General features: G+C 39.8%; 1 protein-coding gene across 2 annotated transcripts in view; it reads right to left on the bottom strand.

Annotated features, from left to right (window-relative positions):
* Positions 1-22,709, bottom strand: part of ZCCHC7 (zinc finger, CCHC domain containing 7) — a 227,055-nt gene that overhangs the window by 147,991 nt on the left and 56,355 nt on the right. The gene's annotated exons all lie outside the window — the stretch shown is intronic.

Here is a 22,709-nt window from a genome sequence, read left to right as displayed (position 1 = left end):
ATTACTGCATCAAAATGTCTGTGCTGTTGCAATCTTGAGTATGCTTTTCAAATGTGTATATAAAAGCTGCAAATCTACTTTGGATTTAGTGACATTCACTACAGATATCTCATGCTCAGAGTTCTGATCTTTGGGCCCAGGGGAAAATATGAAATGGCTGGGCATTGTGAGCTTTCGTACATAAATGTCTTAGTGCTAGTCAAGAACATGAGGAGGCACCGTGATACAGACTGAGGGTAGTCTTTCATAGTGGTCAGTATCAGCCTACTATCTGGGAAGCCTAGGTTCAAAATCCCCAAAGGAATTTTGCTGGGTGAACTTAGTCTGGACACACACTCTCAGCCTAATCCACCTCACTGGCTTGTTGTTATTCCTCATCTAAATAATTTACATTCCTACTGAGCAAGATTGGATCATGAGGGCATGAATACAGTGAAAAGGGGGAGGGAACCCAGTTGCAACCAGGAGAGCCACAGCATAACAAGCCCAACAAAACACACACACTCTAGCAAGGCACACAAAAGCTCATATCTTGGATAAAACTTTGTTGGTCTTAAAGGTGCTTTGTATTTCCTACATGCAACTGAGGCAGCCAAACAAATCAAGCTGTCCCTCCTTCCTTCCCTTCATTCGGGGAGGAACTTCAGCCAATGGAAGGGAAGAAAGGCTTGCCTTTCTCTCCTGTGCGATTGAGGCAGCCTGGTCAAGAAGGAGAGGGGGAGGAGCCTCAGTCATTGCAGGGAATGGAAGCTTGCCTATCTGTCTCTCCTGAGTGATTGAGAGTCTGGCAAAGCAAGCTACAATGACGCAGCAGCAGTAGAACTTGAAGAAGAAGCAGGAGACAGCCAGGTCCACTGCGGGCCTGATACAAGCCCTCTGGGGGCCTGATCTGGCCCCCGGGCCACATGTATGACACCCCTGATTTAGATAGATTATCAGCAATTTATACCTTCATACACCCTCTCCTGAGAATAGCGGATGAAGATTTCCCATGGTATAGTCTGGGGATGGTTCCAAGTTGGAGAGTGAACAGACTGCAGGATCTCTGCACTGGGAATTGAAGGAATACTGATATCCTAAGGGCCAAGTCACATGAGTAATATTCACATCAAGGACAGAACTACAATGTGGAGAAAGATCAGATGACTGGGAAAAAGACTATATGCTGGTAGTGAGCTCCCTGAGAATACATGTATTTACAGAATGGACCACTGAATATTTACTGTGAAGTGTCTTTCTCCTCTGAGGAAAGGAGAACATCTTGGTGGGTAATTCCCACCCACCCCCATTGAGGGAGGCAGAAATGACTTTTTTCTCCTTCCTATCTCTGCTGTGGGAGTCACCCATCCTCTCAGTTCTGGCAACTCTGAAAGCAGTTAAGTTACTCTTTCCTCTAAAAGAACACAGAACAGTAACTTGAGACAAAAAAGAAACAGTTAAATATAGAACAGTTGGGTCAGGAAGAGATCCTGCTGACATCTTGGTTGACGATGACTTCGGGAGGGATAAGATGTCCTCCTTTCCTCAGAGAAGGACCCTTCACAGTAAGTATCCAATGGTCTGTTGGCGGAGGACATCTTGGTGAGACCTTCCAAAGCAATGTCCTCATATCCGGGGTGGGCTATTGTCTTCAGTGTCTAATATATGTTGAAATACTCTCCTACCAAAGGCAGCATCTGCTGAGTTCTAGGTGTTTATCATATAATGCCTTATAAACGTGGAGATAGATGACCACGTTGCAGCCTTGCAGACCTCTTCCACTGTGGCATGTTTAACAAAGGCTGCATTGGTGGCAGCACTCCTCACTGAGTGGGCTGTAATTCCAGACAGAATCTCTAGTTTGTGAAGTTTGTATGTTTTGATGATACAGGCTTTAAGAGATCTGCTGATGGTTGACTTAGACATTTTGTTTCTCATATTTGGCAGAGATATAGAGATGAACAGGGCATCTGTTTTCCTTTTTTAAAAAATGAATAAATTATATTTATTAGGTTTTTATGCTATATAGACAAACATACACAGAAATCACAACTAACATATCTTACAGAAATCACAACTAACATATCTTATCTCGATACATCACATTGATCCGGAAAAAACATAACAGAAAACACATATTTTCAATATATATAATCAATTTTTGAGTTCTTTCTGATTTTAGTCACATCATATAATAACTGATTCTCACTGCTTACTTTATTCTAGTTTATCACTCCATTCTCCTATCTTAGCATCAAACCACCTTTTTATAGCTTCATCTGGAGATGCTTATGTTTGTTCTTTCTAGTTAAAGCAATCAATCATATAAATCTTTAAATGGAGCTCTAGTCATGGGAACTTATAGAAATATCTGTCAGGTTTCTTATCCATCAATCCCAAAGGATTAATATATCTATTACCATTAATCCTATATAACCCTCTTCTTCAGCTTTGACACTAATAAATTTCTCATCAGCCACCATTTTAGATATCATCCCTAGCTTATCTACCAAGAACTAAATGCATATTAATCAGAAAGACTAATTTCACATTCTCTCCACTCCTAGTTCCAACTCTCAAATTATTACAAGCCCACAAACCCTGACAAAACAAAATTCCATCACCGACACTAAGTTATATAACTACAAACACTTCATTTGATCCTAATTATTATTATTTTCATTATCAGCAATCCAATTCATTTCCAAGTATAATTACATTACCCATTAATCTTAAACAGTAAACTATACATTCTACAATAATAAAACAAAATTCCCTCACCATACGTGCTTTAAACAGTTCATTCAATCCTTATCATCATTACTTCAATGAAGTTTATTTCCATTTATGAATAAATTATCAAAGCTGATTTTCAAAACACATCCCTCACCATACATACTTTAAACAGTTCATTCACTCATCATTTTTACTTCAATAAAGTTTATTTCCACTTATAAATAAATTATCAAAGTTAATTTTCAAAACACAAAAACACCCCATCAGTATTAATTACCCACCTAAAATTCCCAGCAGCACAGCCGTATTACATCTTCAATTAGTTCATAGCATACTTTCCAATTAACATAATGGTGTTACCACTACTCTACAATCTCCTCTGAGCTTCTCAATAACAATATAAGGAAGAGGAGAGAGACAATTAAGAGGGGAAAAAACCAATTTGGCGTTTTGCAAACACAATCCTCCTGGTAGTCCAATTCCCTTCTGACTTGATTTTCCATGTTCTCTTCCCAATGTCGTCTGTTCTTAAACTCCTTCAGTTCTATTTCAGAATTGTCTCTTCCATGTCCCCCAGTATTTGGTTGCCAAAAGTCCCCGGATTTCTTAACTTCCTTCTTTAATTTCTTGCCTCTGTTAACCTTCTTTCTCCCTTTCCGTAATGGGACCAACAAAGTTATTTTTCCTTTTTAACTCGTGGTTTGACTGCTCTTTGCTCCTTCAAAACATCTTTGAAGCCGTCAGCCTTCTGTAGTTCTTTCTCTGTAGAAAAGTGCTGAGTAGCCTGCAATTCCCTTTCCTGTTCTGCCTCGTCCTTGCACTTCCTGTACGACTTGTACCACTTCTTTATGTCCTTTCCCTTCCACTATTTCTTTTACAGTATTTCTTAACACAGTCTCACAAACCACTTTAAACGCCTGCCCAATTTCCTCTGCAAAGATTTTTTTGAAATTCTTCCCATGAAAAATCACCAGCTGTTATTGTTCCTTCCATTATTCACTTCTAGAGCCTCCCTTTCACGAGTCCTTTCTCTCGTACTCCCCAGCAAATTCAATTATACTGTAACTCTCCAGGGATAATGATACTCTCCACAGGCAATTTCTTCTTACCCCATTTAACTCGTCATTCATAGTTTCCCCGTTATATTTGTAACGGCCGCTTCTTCCATAAAAGGGGGAACACATCGGGGGGTAGTTCTTCCAACTCCATCAGTCTGTCAATGCAATGTATCTTCCCAGAAAAAAAGAAAAAACTTTAAAAACAAGCCGGGTGGCAGCGTCTCAAAAGAACACGGCGGCCATGTTCTTTCCTTGACGATCACTTCGGCGTCGGGGCTGTTCTGGGCACCACCACCCCGCCCTGCCAATTGCAGGGAGGGGCCAGAAAGACGCCCCCTGCTCCAGCACCCACCAACGGGGTGCTGGTCGGGCTCTCCCGACATGCGGGAGGCTCGAACAAAGTGAAAGCGGTTCGAGTGGGGACGGAGCAATCCAAGCTCCCGCCCGCTCGTCGATGCGCCATACCAGAAGTCTCATTCTACATCTGTTTTCCTGATGTGCTCTGTACTGCATATGAATGTCTTCAAAGCCCTTCTGACATCTAGCATATGCCATGTCTTTTCCCTCAGATGTCTAGGATTTGAACAAAAGGATGGAAGGGTGATCTCTTGAGATCTGTGAAAAGAAGAATTGACCTTTGGTCAGAATGTTGAGTCAGTTCCCAAAACCACTTTATCTTTCTGGAAAATGCAGAGCTCGGGCTTGATGGAAAGTGCTCCCAACCAATGTTCCCTCTAAGCTGTGGAGTCTTGTGAGCAAAAACTTTACTTTGTGAGCTACTGCCATTAAAGTTGTGAGCAAGCAATTTGGCTACTGCATAAATTAGTTTGCTCTGGAGCCATCCTTCCTGAGCTAAGACAAAATTGTGTGAGCCGGAGGCCAAAAAACTGTGAGCTAGCTCCCACTAACTCAGCTTAGAGGGAACCCTGCTCCCAACTCTGACACTCTTCTTGAAGAGGTGATGGCTATGAGAGAGGTTTCATCCTCAGCCCCTTTAGAGAAATCACTCTGGTAGGCTCAAGGGGGGGGGGGTGTTGTGAGGTATGCAGTTTCCATGTTGGAATTCTATGTACCTGTGGAGAATCCTTCAAGGTCATGCCCTTGAGGAAATTATGCAGATGTGGATGCTTTGACAGACTGATGCCTTTAACTTAAGGTAACACTGTGGATAGCACTGCAACCTGGCATCTGAGTATGATGGTCCTCAAACCTCTGGTGAGACCTTCGTGCAAGAAGGCTAGAACTGACTTGATTTGAAGGTTTAAAGAATCAGCTCCCTCCTACACTATCAGATGAAAGCCCTCCATGACGTATTACAGAGCCTGTTGGTCGATTGCCTTCTAGAGGCCAGAAGGGTATCTGTGAATTTTGTGCTGTAGCCTAGGCAAAGAAACTTGTCCCTCTCAATTTCCAAGCGGTCAAGCAGAGCGATACAAAAAGTCTCAGAGGTGGATTGGTTGACATCTGTTGTAAAGCAAGAACCACCGATGGCAAGGCCAGAAGGGTGCCCCTAAGATGACCTCTGCCTGTAGCTCCTTGATTTTCCTGATCAGCTTTGGAGTGATGGGAATAGGAGGAAAGGTATAGAAGCAGACCCCTTGGCCAACATGATGTTAGGGCTTCTGTTGCTTTTGCCTGGGGATGAAAGAACCTGGTAAAGAACTGGTCCATCTGGTGGATCACTGAGGATATGAAAAGATCCACTAGTGGGAAACCGAAGTGGCTCATGATTAGGCTGAACAGGTCTTTCTTGAGAGACCATTCTCCCTGTTGGATTGCCTGCCCGCTGAGCCAATCTGCTTGGATGTCTGCGGCTCCATTTATATGTTCTGCCTTGACTGAAGCTGTTGCAGATGTCTGGTATGGAATCTGCCCCATAGTATTGCATCTATGCTTGAAATTAATAAACTCACAAGCTTGGTGAGTGTCGCCAGTGAAGCAGATGTGCTCCTGATTATTGACATTGCCATCTCTCTCATCTTTCTTGCCTTCTTGTCAGGTAGGAATAGACGGTGTCTATGATCACACCTAAGTGCTCCAGCCTCTGTTCCAAGGAGCTCTTCTGAAGGTTTATGAGGAATCCGTGAGATTGTAAGCATTGAATGGTTTTCTCCATGTCCTCCCTTGACTAGGAACTGGACCTAATTAGTAAGTTGTCTAACTAAGGGTAGATGTGAATACCCTGTTCTCTCAGCTTTATAACTGGATTGATCAGGACCTTAGAGAAAACCCTCAGGGTTGTTGAGAGTCCAAACGGTAAGGCTCTGAACTGCAGATTATTTTCTCTGAGACAAAATCACAGGAACCTCCAGTGTCCTTGAAAGATTGGTATGTGCAGGTAATACTCCATCAGGTCTATGGAAGTGAGGTACTCTTCTGGCTCTAGAGATTGAGGAATTCATCGAAGAGTCTCCATTCTGAAGTGCCTCAACTTCACAAATTGGTTGAGGTAGATCAGATTGAGAATTGCTCTCCATTCTTTTTTGGAACTGGAAAGAAAATGGAGTACACACCACAACTCCTTTCCAAGTGTGGAACGAACTTGAAAGCCTGAATACTGAAAAGAAGTTGGATCACATTTTGGTTCTGAATCCTTTGTGAGTGTTTATGAGGGTGCTGCAGATTAGGAATCACTCCAGTGGATGTTTGGCAAACTCTGTGATGTACCCGCTGGTGACTATTTCTAGTGCCCAACTGTCACTTTGGGAGTCAACCCAGACATCCCAGAAGTGAAGAAGACATCCATACACTCGAACAGATAGGAAGTCATGTCTTGGAGAGTTTCTCATCTCAGTCAGGCCTGTCTGTCCGATTATTTAACTGCTTGTTGAATCTAAGGTTAAAGGTTCCCCTTCTGAAATACTCTCTTGACTGAGTCCCGTTGGATCTTCTCGCATCTTGCTTGAATCTATGTAGCGTATGTGGGCACGATAGGAAACATTTCCAAAGGAACTTCTATCATTATGTCTCAGTGTTCTGGAGAGTGCCTTTTCCTTATCCCTGGTCTCCACCAGGATTCGTTCGGGTGCATCCTTGAATAGCCTGTTGCCCTGGAATGGGAATTACCTTAGAATGGTAATTGGCCTGCCATGTGCGCAACCATAGCATCCTTCTGGCTACCACCGCTAAAGTCATGGCCCTTAAGGAGAAAATTAAGGAGTCCACTGTTGTATCCACTGTGAAGGAGGTGGCCGTAATATGTCTGTTGACCCCCTCATGAAGTTGGCAATTGTTGTCTGAGAGCAGCGGAAGGACTTTCCTGGTCCAAATAAAGGCTGCCCTGGACACTATAGAAGCTGTAGCAGATGCCCTAATTGCCATGGCTGTAGCTTCCTGTGCCTTCCTGTCTGTCCCTCCTATCCAGACTATCCCTACTCGAACCTTGGCCATCTTCCAGTAGAAGGCCAGCCACTAGAGGGCTGAAATGCAGTAACTAGAGCATCAACCAGTGGGATCTGTAGACTCATTGACATAAGATGGTAAGACATATATTTTTTAAATCGTGGAAACTCTCTATTGGCCATTGGTTTAACCCACTGCTTTTAATTATTTCTCAAAGATTCAGGAAATAGGAAAACCTTCTCGGCTTCACTGGATCTAGGTAAGAATTCTTTATTTTCCTTTGGTCTGCACTTGTGATTTGGCCCTGCAGGAGTCTGATTACCTCCCATCAGGGTCTCCTGCATCTTAGGCTAGCATCTTAGATAATAGGTATGATATCGTCTTCCTCTTCATCAGAGAGGAACTCTCCCTCTTCCCTGTCATCCAAATCACCACTGGCCTCCCATTGTGTGCTGGCTCTCCCTCTTCTTCTGTTAACTGACTCTTTCTGTGCCCCTTTAGTTGGCCAAGTAGAACCTCTGCTAACCGATGGGACTTCTCCTGAAACCTCATGCCTTGAAGGTGGAGAATAGGGAGGACTGGATAGGGATCTGCCTGCTCTAAGGCTTTCCCGGTAACAGAAGTGTTCAATTTCTTCCCTCATAGTCTGTCTAATGAGGGGGGGAAATTCTGGAAAGAGATTAAAGGGCCCAGAGGCAGGCATGTTACTGTTGTTGTTTTTTAAATATTTTATTTATTTAGTTTTGTATTATACAGCCACAAGCATTTTGTATCTTTACAGTCATATTTTGGAGGTCTTGTACATAGTAAATTTTTCCCACCATTTATACATTCTTAACCATTTGTTCTGAAATATTATTTCTTCTTTTTCATATAATAACATTGTTAGTTTATCTAGTTCAGCTACATCCAGCAATTTTTTTGCTATTTCTATTCTAGAGGGTAGTTTTTCCGTTTTCCAATATTTTGTTACCATAATTCTTGATGATGTTAAAATATATGTTAGTAGATATTTATCATTTTGATCAAAGTTATCTGGGATAATGTTTAATAAGTATATTTCTGGTACCAAGTTTAGATTCACATGCATTATTTCAAATATCATTTGCTGAACCATTTTCCAAAATTTTTTGCATATTGCCACATTTCCACTACATATGCATAAACGTTCCTACATTGTTCTTACATTTCCAACAGTACTTTGATATTTTTGGAGCACATTTTGCAATTTTATCTGGCGTCCAATACCATCGATGGAACATTTTATATATATTTTCTTTATAAGCTGTTGATCCTAGATATTTCATTACCGTCCATATTTTGTCCCAGTCATCAAATTCTATCGTATATCCCATGTCCCTCATCCATGCTAACATAGAAGTTTTAACGGTCTCATCTTCCATATATCTTTCTAGTAAGAACCTGTATAATTTTTGTATTAGTTTGTCACTTGTTGTCAGCCATATCTTATCTAATTCATTATTTTCCTTGAAAAATCCCGTTACTTTATCTTTGTTATAAATAGACATCAATTGTGCTGATTCCTACCAAGTTAAATTAATATTCTTTGCATCTAAATTTTGGATCTTATCTTTTTTATCTAAGAGGTGATCATACATTACTATCTTATCACTTGTCAAAAGTGTTGGTTTTATAAATGCCTCCAGTGGTGAAACCCATCTTGGTATTTTTCATAACATCTATCTTTCATAATTTGCCAGTATTTTATCAGTGCTCCCCTTATTACATGTTGGTGAAAGTTTGAATGTATTTTATCTTTATTGTACCAAATATACGCATGCCATCCCATTGTAAGATCGTGTCCTTCTAAATTTAATGTCCTTCTATCTTCTAATCTTATCCAGCTCTTAATCCATGTTAGAATTGAAGCTTGATAGTAAAGTTCCCAATTTGGCAGTCCCATTCCTCCTTTTTCTTTTTTCTCTTGTAGATATTTCCACTTAATTCTTGGCTTTTTGGGGTACCATATAAATTGCCTTACAATTTTATCCAAGTCCTTGAAAAATGTATTCTTCTTTAATATTGGTATGTTTTGAGCTAGAAATAGGAAGCGTGGTAAAATATTCATTTTTATGGTGGCTATTCTTCCTAACAACGATAATTGCATATCTTTCCATTTTAGATCTTTTTAAATTTCTTCCAGTAACTTTTTATAGTTGTTTTCCATTAATCCACTATTCCTGTTGGTCATCTGGATGCCTAAGTAAACCACTTTGTTAGTAATTTCTAGATTTGCAGTTTTAGATAAGTTCTCTTTTTCTTCTTTCGTACAATTTTTAGTCATTATGTTTGTTTTTTTATTATTCAGTTTGAATTCCGCTACTTCCCCATATTTTTGTATTGTATTCAGTAACGGCTCTATTGATACTTCTGGTTCTTCCAGTATAAAAACAAGATTGTCCGCAAAAGCTTGTAATTTAAATTCTTCATTTTTAACTTTCAAAGCCTTTATTAACTTATTTTCCCTTACTAAATCATTTAGTGTTTCTAAAACAAATATAAATAATAGCGTGGACAATGGACATCCCTGTCTGGTTCCCTTTTGACTTTCTATATTTCCTGTCAATTCTCCATTTACTATAATTTTTGCATGTTGTTCTTTATATAGTGCAGAGATCATTGTTAAGAAATCGCTGCCACAATCCCATGCTCTTAGTTTCTGGATTATATAATCCCACGACACATTATCAAATGCCTTTTCCGCATCAACAAATACCAATGCTAACTGCTTCTCCAGATGTATTTCCATAATATTCTAGTACATTAATGATAGTTCTAATATTATGATTTATTTGTCTTTTAGGTAAGAAACCCGCCTGGCCTTGATGTATAATTTGTGCTAATACTTTTTAAAACCTTGCCACCAATATATTAGCAAATATTTTGTAGTCGACATTTAATAGTGAAATGGGCCAATAATTTTTAATGTCTTTATCATCTGATCTTGGTTTGTGTATTAATGTTATTATCATTCCATGATGCTGGTATCTTTCCTTCTTTTATTATGTTTTGCATTAAGTCCTTGAATGGAATGAAAATCTCTTCTTCAAATATTTGGTACATTTCTCCCGGAAATCCATTAGGTCCTGGTGACTTATTCTTTTTTTGTCTTTTAATTGCTTCCGTAACTTCACAAGGTGATATACTTTCATTTAAAAATTTCTTTTGAGTTTCATCAAATTTTTTGTAATTATTTTGTATTAGAAAATTTTTAATTTGTTGCTGGTTTTTGCCTGAGTATTGGTATACATTTTTGTAGAATTTGATCACTATCTCGTTCAGCTCTTGTGGGTAGCATTTTATCTCATCATTATCATTTTTAGTGCTGATATTACTTGTTGTTCTCTTTCCTTTCTTATGTTATACGCTAGCCGTCTTGTTGGCTTATTTGCATTTTCAAAATATTGCTGTTTTGCATGTTCTATATTTTTGGCTATTTCTTGGGTTACTAACAAATTCATTTGGTGCTGTAACATATTTATATTATTTTTTATTGCTTCTATGTTTTTGGGTTTTTTCATTTTCATTTGTTTATATTGGATCTTGTTTTTTAAGTTCTCATATTTTAAGGGTTTTTTTGTTTCACTTTCCATGCATATCGGTTAATACACCATCCTCTTAGAAAGGCTTTAAATGCATCCCACACCATATTTATTGAGATTTCTGGTTGTAGATAGATCTTGAAAAACTGTTGGATTTCGATTTTAGTCTTTGCTATAAATTCTGAATCTTTTAGAAGATCAGTATGCATTCTCCATCTTGTTTTCTTATGTATCGATGGAACAAAATTAATATTGGGTTGTGATCTGCAAATGTCCCTGGCAATATTTCTATTTCTTCCAGTTCTCCTGTCATTCAGGCGGATATCCACGCCATATCTATTCTAGACCAGGATTTATGTCTATGAGAATAAAAGGTGTAATCTTTTTTCTCTGGGTTATTCTCCAAGCATGTATCATAATATGTTCTTCTATTGTTTGTAGAAATAGTTTCAGTAATGTTTTCCCCATTTTGTTTTTCTTTTGCGATTTCCTATCCAATTTAACATCATAAACAGCATTGAAATATCCTATTATACATATTTCTTCCATTGTAGTGTTGTCTAGCTCTTTAAAAAAGAATTCTTGATTTTGATTTGGAGTATAAATATTAATAACTACTATCTTTTTTCCTTCTCTTATTATTGTAATTGCCACAATCCTTCCATCATCAGATCTATATAATAATTCTGGACTCAGAGATGCCTTTGCGTATATTACCACTAGAAATAAGGCCCGTTGTGGAAATAAATACAACGGGATCTAGAAAGAGGCTCTGGGAGAGTGCTCTGGCTTTGCGTAAACAGTGTCAGTCTGCTTTTAAAACATGAATCTGGGACCTGCACACCACCAGAATACAGCAGATTCCATATGCAACTGACATTCCAACTGCCTTGCGGGGGGGGGGGAGTTTGAGGTGTGGAATGGAGTGAAGTCCAATCAGCTTCCATATGCAAAAGACCAGGTTGTCGCAGCAGTTGTGGTGTGGGCGGGACCCGGGCTTTGCCTTCTGATTGGTGGCGATATATGCTGAGGAGCAGTGCCATCAGCCATACACTAAGGGAGTGCATTTTAGAATTAGAACTTTGGCACCCACTATTCAATTATATATAAGGAGAGATTCCTCTTTTCTTTTTATTATCTGCTGCAATAAAATGTTCTAACTTTTTGTTCTCTAGGTACTTCACATTGTTCTTCTTCTTTATATGTAAACAAGTTATTTCTGTCTGGAGTTTTGTTATTTGGTGGTATATTCTTCTCCTTTTTTGTGTGCTGTTTAGTCCATTGACATTGATTGATAATAGTCTTAAATTTTTCGTTTTCGATGGTTTATTTTCCTCTGTTCTTTCATTTCTTTGCTGGCATCTTGTCTTCATTTGCGATGCAGGTATCTTGGCATACCTCTTCCCTCTTTTCTGTTTAGGTTTTTCCCATCTCTCTGTCTCTACTAAATTTCTGTCATCTTCACCTTCTTTTTCGTCATCTCTTTCTTCATCTTCCTTTTCTTCATGTAGCCAGTCTAACACTTCTCCATACTTATCCAAAAAAATTTCAACCTTGAAGATAGAGTCGATCCTTTGTCTTCTTTCTTTATATGTAAATAGTAATCCTTCTGGGAACAACCATCTATACATTATATAATTCCTTCTTAATAGACTCGCCAGCACTTTATAGTTCTTTCTTTTCTCCCTCACTCTCCAGGGTGTTTCCTTTAACAATCTTATCTCCATGCCTTTTATTACCAACTTGTGTTCATTAGCAGCTCTTAGTATTTTATCTCTGGTTTCTTTTTAAAAATTTTTACATGCACTTATCTCGGTGTCTTATTTCTTTTTGCATACGCCGAGTTTCTCCTGAAAATTGTGTCTATTTCCGCAGATACTCTCCATTTTATCTGTTTTATTTTTTACTTCTTGCAATTCTTGATCTATACTTTGCACCTCTTCTTCAAGTTTCTTTGTTGTTGATGATACATTTGTTATTGCCACATTGTTATCTAAAATTTGTTTTTTAATTTCTTCTGTTTCTGTCTTTATTTGGTTAGAAATTTCTTCCATATTTCCCCACAGGGGTTCAATTTCCTTCTTCATTATTCCTGGCAGTATATGTTCAGTGTGTTTTTGGAGTGCTAGAGTAATGCTCTCTTGAATAAGTACCGTTAATTCTTTCGCTGACATTTGTCCCACATTTATTTTTGAATGCCCTGTGAGTCCTAGTTGCCCTGGAGATGGTAGTGAGTTTTTCCTTACACTGCCTATATTACTGGATCCTGATGCCATTTTATATTTTGTTTCTTTTATTATTCTTTATTAATTATTGCTTGTTAATTGCTTAATTATTTGTTATTATTTTTATACCCTGTATGCTATTTGCTTTTATAGTAACTACAATTGTATATTGTATATTCTGTTACTTCAATTTGTTTTTGTCCAGCCTTTCTCTTGTATCTATCTTTTCTCTCTCTCTTATCTCTTATTTTTCTGCTCCTATTTTGTAATTATCAGAGGCTATTTCTTTATCTAGCTATCTGACTGTCTGTTTTCCCTTTTCTTCTCTATTGCTATCACTATTTCACTTTCACTTCAGTTGTTTCAATTGTTTCCCTTTTATTTTGTATTATTTCCTATTATTGCAATGTCCCTTTAAATGTCTCTATTTAACTCCTCTTGCCTCTGTTTCTTGTTTGTGTCTTTAACGCCCACTTTTCTGTCTCCTTTCTGTTTTGCCGCTTCTAGTCACCGTTGCTGTTTTGTCCTGCCTCTTTTTGTCTCCGTTCTGTTTGTCTCAGCCCGGCCTCTGTCTGTCTCTTCCCCTGTTTCGTTCTGCATCAACACTCCTTGCTTTACTTCCGCCTTTGCCCCATCTTTGCCTTTTGATCTCCTCTCTCCCGTCCTTAAAGGCGCCGTGCGATCTTCAACTGGAACAAAAGGGAAGGAAACAGAGCACAGAATCAAGCGGTACCTTTATCTACTTATGTTTCCTTTTTAAAATTTAAATCCTTCTTAGCCGTTCTCCTTTCATTTTTTGCGTTTCTTTTTTGAATTTACTTTTTAACGCCTTTTTAACTTCCATCTTATTCTTTCTATCTTTTTATTAGGCTTTACTTTCCTCACTTCCCTTGTTTGTTATCTAAATCTTTTCCCCCGGTTATTTCCTTTTTCTCTCCCCCCCCAAGGTTTTTTATCGTTACTTAGCTTCGTATAGCTGAGTTTGTTGTTGTTATGGAGTTCCAATTTTGCCTCCGCTGGGCTCGGCTTTTCCTTGCACACACAATGTGTGTGTTGGGCGTCCTTGTGATTTTCTGCCTTGAGATGAACGTAATGAGCCAGTAGAGTTGCCACCCTTACTGGTAAAGGTTGAAAAGTCTCTTGCCTTTTCTCTCCCTCCGAGAAAGAGTTTGGGTCTGCTGGTTTGACCTAGGAAAAATCCAAGGAATAGCAGAACGCTCAGAGCGATCTCTGCGTGCGTCTGCTCTTGTCAAGCCCAGAACCGGATCTCCTAATATTGGCATGTTACTGTTCTGTTGGCCCAAACTGGTGTTCTCCAGATCAGGTGCCAGCTCGATAAAAGCTATAATGGATGTCTGCCATTCATTCCCACTGGCTCCCACATCACCTAAATGGCTTGTGGAGGCAGAAGGTTCTTCTCTGCAGTCTCTGCTTGGGCATGCAAAACGGCTGCTGTCCATTATCAGGAGGCTCGAGTGGGCCATGGGCTCTGTAGCCGTATTCTGCAAGCAGTGCTTTTTCGCGCACCTTTGTGGCCCCTGGCAAGGCAACTTGGCTGATAGAGCTAAGGCAAGCCTGCTAGGGTCTTTGCTCGTCCAAAAAGAGGTCTCTCTTGCTCCTGCTGTAAGAGGAGCCTCCAATTCCTCTTCTGAGAGGAACCTGTTGCTGCCCTCTCACTGTTCCACGGCTTGAGCAGCCAAAAGTGGCATGTTCTGCAAACCTGTTGGTGGGAAATGGCCACTGCAGCCATTCTCAGCCCTTTGGTCTTTGCTTGCTTCTTCCCTGAGTCGGGTAGCCGAGTAGGATAGTGGTGTCTGGGAATACAGGCAAAGTAAGGCCACAGAGCTAGGCCACAGAGCTAGATCATAGTCAGGAGCAGTGTTCCCTCTAAGCTGAGTTAGTGTGAGCTAACTCACAGTTTTTTAGCCTCCGGCTCACACATTTTTGCCTTAGCTCAGGAAGTATGGCTCCAGAGCAAACTAATGTATGCAGTAGCCAAATCGCTCGCTCACAATTTTAATGCCAGAAGCTCACAAAGGAGATTTTTTGCTCACAAGACTCCACAGCTTAGAGGGTCAGGAGTCCAGTCCAGGGGTCAAATACTGGTTTAGCACCAGTCAGAGTTCATGGGTTGTTCAGGAAAGCAGAGTCAACGCAGTCCAAGGTCATTGATCAGCAAAGTTCAGGCCTGTCCAAAAAGCAGAGTTGAGGGTCAGTCCGGGAGGTCACAGGAGGCAGGCAAAGTCCAAAGTTGTGGTTGCAAAGTTCACAAGGTTGTGATGAGTTGCTTCAACAACCTGCAGTTCTCCAGGTCTGATTTATATAGGCATTCCTTAACAAGCCTGATTGACAGCCATCTGCTTGGAGGTGCTCCTGCACTTCCTCAGAACTGCTATCATTAAGCAGCTGGTGTTGAGCCAAGAGGCAAGCACTCTGTCTGCCTTGCCCTTTGCTGTTCAATTAATGAAGGGGAGCCTGATGGGCTACTTTTCTGCAGCTGTGCGTCAGCTACTTCGGAGCTGTGCATGGGTGGGTCAAGGTCAGCTGCCGGGAATGAATCTTGTATCTCCTGTATCTCTGATTCAACTGGTTAACAGCTGCCTGCATGTGGCTCCTCAACTCCTGTGGAGTCTTCAGCCACACTGGACTCAGGCTGGTCAAGCTGGTCCACAACAGGTGGAAGATGAGTGAAATATCAGATATAAAATAGATAGGTAAAGATATTAAGGCTTAAGAATTGAAGGAAGATAACAAGAAGTAAATAGAGGTTACAGTGGATGCAGGACAGCCTACTCTCAACTGCTCTCCCTGATGAGGTAGAAACGTAACTGAGTGTGCAGGTGACTCCCACAGCAGGGACAAGGAGGAGAAAAAAGTCATTCCTGCCTCCTTGAATGGGTCATGGGAATCACCCACCAAGATGTCCTCCACCTCAGAGGGAGAATGTAAGAATTTTCTGAGCTGCAATAGGCAGAGGCTACCCAGTATGCATACCTGAAAAATGGTGATAACGTGGAGCAGGAGGGCCAGCTACTGCCAGAAACAGAGATAGCTACAGATATTTGTGGGCCCCAAGGAAGAGTATCACTGGGCCCCTCACTGTGGCTCCTTTCCCCACTACTCCAGCCTCCTTTCCCCACTACACTTTCAATTTTAGCACAGCTTTCCTCTCCCCAACCCACATCACAATTCCACAGCGGAAGTGGAGTATAAATCTTCCAGCACTCCGGCTAGCTCAATTTTTTTGCTTGCAGAGCTACAAAAAGTGTGAAATACTTGCTGTTTCTCATTGCAGAGCAACTCCCACCAGGAAATTCTAAAGGTCCTTGTGATAATGCAAGGGCCTGTAGGGAGGTGCCCTGTGGTAGTGCAGCATGACTCTCCTGTTCATTTTAGTCTACCTAATACTGCAGAGGCTAAAACAGGTATGATAGTTGTGTTCTAGGTGCCTCTTCCACCAAAAAATGAGAAGATTATCCAGGAAGTCCCTGGAATGTTTCAGAGTCCCATGGGCAATCTACTATTTCCCAATGGTAGGAATATCTAGAAGAGACAACAGTGTGTGTCTTGTTTTCTTCCACTGTCACCAGGTATTTCTCACTGAGAGATGATCATTTAACTCTGAAAAGACTAGATGGCCTGTATGGCCCCTTCCAATGCTATGATTCTATGAGAGAAAGAGAATTCACATGCGGGAAGCATACAATCCACAGGGCATTTTCAGTTAGTCTGCAATGGACTTTGTGTGAAATAGACATTGGAAGCAAACAGTAATCTAAAGGAATGTATTTTCATGAACTAACTTCAAACATCCATATTATAAACCCCAATACAACTGATTATCTGCAGAATACTGCAGCCACTGTTTCATTGGACTTAAAAGTACTGAAGTGGTTCTCAAACTCAAATGGGTCAGAATCCTGTTACAGATAGTTTGTAAGACAAGGAGGGAAGAAAAGGAAGAGCAACCCCCTTCCTCAAAGACTGAGCCTGAGGGAAAAAAGACAGGATGGATTTTCCATGTTGCTTCTTTCATTCTTGCTAATTCCTGCCAAAAGGGAGAGCATACTTACCACTCCATGAGTTCACCTCAGATCTAATCACCAGCAGTGCTGGAGACCACAGAACAACAGTCCATGTCTTCCGTCTCCCAGAGCTGTGCCGCCTATGGCTAAGTCAGGCCCCTAAGTCAGCTTGGACCCAGCCACCAACATTATAAATGGAGATGGCCTATCAACGTCCCAAACCCAATCCAAGTGATCAGGGCTCGGCCCCGGTGGTAGCGCTGGACACTTTTTTGGCCCTCCTCACCTACCTCACAGCACTGGTATAGGACGGAATGGAGAAACAAAAACCATGCAAGACACTCTGAGTTCTCTAGGGAGAAAAAGTGGGAGAAAAACGTAATGGAAATCTGTTTCTTTGAATGTTAGCAAAAAAGAGCAGGCAGTTATTCCTGGATCCTCACACCTTCTTTGACACTGACGGGGAAATCTAACTGCTCTTTCTGTTTCAAGGTACATGTCAGCAAAGTAACTCTCCCCTGTAATGAATCAAAAAAGAGTTTCATGCTGATGAGAGATTACTACATTTTATGTTCAGGAGGGAGGGAAAGTAGGTTAAGTTGAGAAGTAGATTTCTCTTCAAGACGTTTGAGAGCCACTGGCTTATTGGCTGAAGGGGTGAATTACTAAAAAGGAATAAAGGACTTGAGATCTAAAACTGCTGATGAAAATCTATTTTCCAACTATACACAGTTTCAAAACTAGATTATGGAAAATACTAAAGAATCTAGAAAATGTTCTTACCATAGAGCACAAACAGAATAAAATATATCATCAAGTAGGACAGTGAAGTATTAAACAATTACCATATATCTGGAATTTGAAAAAATCAAGTTTTGAATATATTGAACATATTGAAATTCTACAGATTTTGCACAACTTCTATGGAAATTCTTCAACAATTAGGATAAATAATAAATATGGAAGGACTGGATACAGCAAAATCATGTCCACTACCTACTGATCAAAAAGTAAGATATATATATTTTACTTTACATTTTCAACAGAATGAATACTATTTAAAGTTTAATGATAGGTAAAATGAATGAGCTGCTTATGTTCTAATTCTACTACAGCTGTATGTTCTAATACTGCTCCAGGCAAACTGGAGTTACTGCCAGCTACATTTGATATATTTGCAACACCCTAAAGATTAAACAGTATAATATAATAAATCCTATTACAGTGTATAATCTCCAAATTACATTAAAGGGGATAAAAATACACAGCATATTAATGAACTTTATATTTTTCACAACACCATTTATGCAGCATACAAGCCAGTTACTTTGGATAAAAGTTTATGAAAATCCATTTCTCAGGGCTATTCAGTTCAATGTATTCTGTTCATCCTTGGAATCAGTTACTTTGGTAATGTTGTCAGCCTTAGAATTGGATTACTTTTTCCATTTTAAGGATTTACTCACATGGCATACTGTTATGTGAACATCAGGGAGCGAGCAAGCAAGGGAGAGAGGAACTGAAATTCTATTTTGGATATTTTGAATACCAAATACAGGTGAATACTCAGAATAATCTGACTTGTAATGCCACAAGAAAAAAAGAACAAAGTAACAATTATCTCAGCAGGCAGCCTTTAAGGCACTGATGGTATTAAAAATATAATGCAAAATGTCCCAAGACAAATCACCAAGATTACATTTTCATTTGAAATGCCAGATGGGTTCGAAAATGGTGAGAAGAGACACCGTGTCTGATAAAAGTTCCTCCAATTTAAAACATTGCCTTCTCTTTCCCATAAAAGAAGAGAACACTAAATTTTTATACTGTAGAACTCAAACAACAACAAGCCACCCCCCGGAAATAGAAAGAATACTAGCCTTGTATAAAGGGCCTCTTTGTAATGGATGAGTGACCCTTCTCTCTGTCCCATACAAATAATATGGAAACTAATGTAAATCTGTGCAATGAGGAATAACTATGCTATTGACTGCAAGGCAGTGAGGGCTTCCAATCGCAAAGCTTCTAAGACCAACAAGAGTTCCACATTTACATCAAAAGATTTGTCTTATTTTAGAAATAAATTCTTTGGAAAATAATTCTGGCCAGACAAAGAGAAACCCATTCATTTACATGCAATTCATGGTTTAAAATGGAGTATTAAAATTTAAACAATTTTTAAAGCGCTTCTGGACACTGCCTGCACAAACTTTATTAAAGACAACTAATGAAAATGGGTCCAAAAAAGGGGGGGGGACAAAATGCTCCAGACTTTAAACTATTACATGCGGATACTGACTTCATCTCTTAAAATAACTGGCACCACAGTCTTACAGGTGCATGCAAAAGTTGCTGCAGTGCTCAGTCCTGCACCTGTTAACATTTTATTTCTAGCCATCTTCTGTGGCTTGTTGAACTCTGGAGTATATAAATATATGTGAGAATGAGCGATTGATTGTTATTTGTAAGAGATATTGTTATGGTGGTTTTACTTCTGTTTTATTATGAGTTTAAATAGTACTACAGGACAGCTTGCACCACTAGCAAAAAGTGAATATAGACATGTATATACACACACACAAATGTACACACATAGGCAGTCAGTGTGCTTTTTGTTCACTGTCCCATTTTCATACCTTTCCTTTTTTAATATTATGATGACAGTGCAGTCAAGTCTGTAACAGTATTCAATTATAATGGTATTTTATATGGATGGTGATGTGACCAAGACCCCATCCCCTCCAGTGTGGATACACCACAATGGTTAAAGTGTCAGACTAGGATCTGGGAAACCCATGTTCAAATCTCCATTCTGCCATGGAGCTTGCTGGGCGACCTTGGCCCAGTCACACACTTTCAGCCTAACCTACCTCACCGAGAGGATAAAGTGGAGGAGATGTGAGTGTTATAAGACAATCTGAGACCCCTCAGGGGACACAAGTGGGGTATAAATGAAGGAAAACTGAAACATGTGCAATACCCAAACTTATTTTACTGTATTAACATAAAATGCACCATTTATAACTTACTTAGCATCGTTTTCTTCAAACCATATTGCAAACACACCCATTATTTGATAGAGAGCAATGAATTACTGCATCCCATACCAGTTTAGCATGTATATTTCAGTTTTTGCCATATGATAAGGGAAAAAATAAGAGCTGAAATTAGAGACAAAGTTCTGCAGTAAATAAAAGCGAGTGCATTATTTGGATAGAAACAGTCTCATATGTCTTCGAATCTCTACCCCTGAGAAACTGGTTGATGTAGTGGTTAAGTGCGCAGACTCTAGTCTGGGAGAACCAGGTTTGATTCCCCACTCCTCCACTTGCACCTGCTGGATGACTTTGGGCAAGCCATAGTTCTGGCACAGCTGTTCTTGAAAAAGAGCAGTTTCTGTTAGAGCTCTCTCAGCCCCACCTACCTCACAGGGTGTCTGTTGTGGGGAGGGGAAGGGAAGGAGTTTGTAAACCGCTCTGGGACTCCTTTGGGTAGTGAAGGGTGGGGTATATATCCAATCTCTTATCTTCTTCTTCGTCTTCAAATTAATACAAGCTACATAGTTAGATACTGAACTACACTTTATAATTAAACACAATGAATTCTTTACAAATTTACTGACAGACCAGAAGCTACCAACGAGCTTTCACAGCTATTTGCTGAATCACTGCGCCCGCTGCTGGACCAGATGACAAACATCAATCAGCAACTGACTACTTTGAACCAGAACTTTGCTGCACAACAACTGGAACTGAATTAAACTAAGAAATTAACAGAGCAAAAAACTCTGATTCGGAGTTGGGGGCTGCGCCCCCCAAAAGAGATTATGATTTGAGGAAAAGAAATGCCAAGAAATGAGATGCTGAGGGACTCTGAATTCCACCTTTAAGAAGCTACATTTAAGTTCGATGCTTCTGTGATTGTCTTAAACAGTAACTGATATCGGGTTTTGGGGAATATTGGCTAGATTTAAACATTCAAGCTCATTGTATTATTAGTAGATTAGATTAAGCAATTTATAAACTTATGTAATGATCTTCACTACTTGGGTTTTTAGTGGTTAACTTTCCTTTCTCCCAGAGATATTAGATTCCCTTCCCTATTTTCTTTGTAGTTTATAGAAAAGCAATAAAAAATCCCCTTCGGGGGGCCAAAAAAATGATGCCAAGGTTCTTTGAATTTAAACAATAAACTTATCCATGAATATATGTTGTATCGTATATACAAGAAAGCATCATTATCTATTGCTGTACTTTGCCATAAAAATCTTCCTACCACACATTTTGATTGAGTCAAAGCTTGTCTTAAAATGTATTTAAATTATTTCAAAAGCAAAAATATTTCATAGAATTGTTTTTCTGCATTTGCCAAAATGTCATGCATTTTTCCATCAGAAGAAAAGTCCCTCAGGACACCCCCCACCACCACCACTTGATTTTCCCCCTCAGGGCCTTCGTATCTCTACCCCTGAGAAATGGTTTGATACCTAAGTGAGCATACTGCTACCAGGTATCTGTTCCTTGCTGTCATGTTCTGTTGCTGGTCATCCTCAGTTTCAGATCTAACCCCAAACCCTGTTTTCTCCCAACTTGGAATGGATCAGAAGCATGACATACCATGGGTCTGTGGGTGCACAGGTGGGCCTTCACATACACTCCTGTTTGAGTAAATAATCTTGTTTTTAGCACATGGCAGTGTTCCCTCTATTTCCTCTGCTATAGCTTTACAAATAGCAGAGGAAGGAAGGAAAGCAAAAGGCAAAGGTGAAAAGGAAAGATTTACCCAACTGAATGCAGATTTCCAGAGAACAGCAAGGAGAGATAAGGAGGCCTTCCTGAATGAACAATGCAAAGTAATACAGAGAAAACAATAGAATGGGAAAAACTAGAGATCTCTTCAAGAAAATTGGAGAAATCAAGGGAGCGTTCCATGCAAAGATGGCCATGATAAAGGACAAAAATGGTAGGGACCTAACAGAAGCAAAAAAGATTAGAAAAAGATGGCAAGAATACACAGAAGAACTATACAAGGACCTCAATGTCCTTGACAACCACAATGGTGTAATCACTGACCTTGAGCCAGATATCCTGGAATCCGAAGTCAAAAGGGCCTTAGAAAGCATTACTAGCAACAAAGCTAGTGGAGGTGATGGTATACCAGCTGAGCAAAGTCTTAAAAGATGATGCTGTTAAAGTGCTGCACTCAATATGCCAGCAAATTTGGAAAACACAACAGTGGCCACAGGATTGGAAAAGGTCAGTATACATTCCAATCCCAAAGAAGGGAAATGCCAAGGAATGTTCAAACTATTGCACAATTGCACTCATTTTACATGCTAGCAAGGTCATGCTAAAGATCCTACAAGCTAGGCTTCAGCAGTATGTGGATAGAGAACTGTCAGAAGTACAAGCTGGGTTTCGAAGAGGTAGAGGAACTAGAGATCAAATTTCCAACATTCGCTGGATTATGGAGAAAGCAAGAGAGTACCAGAAAAACATCTACTTCTGCTTCATTGACTATGCTAAAGCCTTTGACTGTGTGGATCACAACAAACTATGGCAGGTCCTTAAAGAGATGGGAGTACCAGACCACCTCACATGTCTCTTGAGAAACCTGTATAAGGGCCAAGAAGCAACAGTTAGAACCGGATATGGAACAACTGATTGGTTCAGCATAGGAAAAGGAGTACGACAAGGATGTATACTGTCACCTTGCTTATTTAATATATATGCAGAGTACATCATGCGAAATGCTGGCCTGGATGAATCACAAGCCAGAATT

Source organism: Gekko japonicus, unplaced genomic scaffold (genome assembly GCF_001447785.1).
Source record: "Gekko japonicus isolate JY-2015 unplaced genomic scaffold, Gekko_japonicus_V1.1 scaffold2130, whole genome shotgun sequence".
Taxonomy (NCBI): Eukaryota; Metazoa; Chordata; class Lepidosauria; order Squamata; family Gekkonidae; genus Gekko; species Gekko japonicus.
The sequence above is the reverse complement of the archived record's forward strand: the minus strand, read 5'-3'. Positions and strand labels throughout refer to the sequence as shown.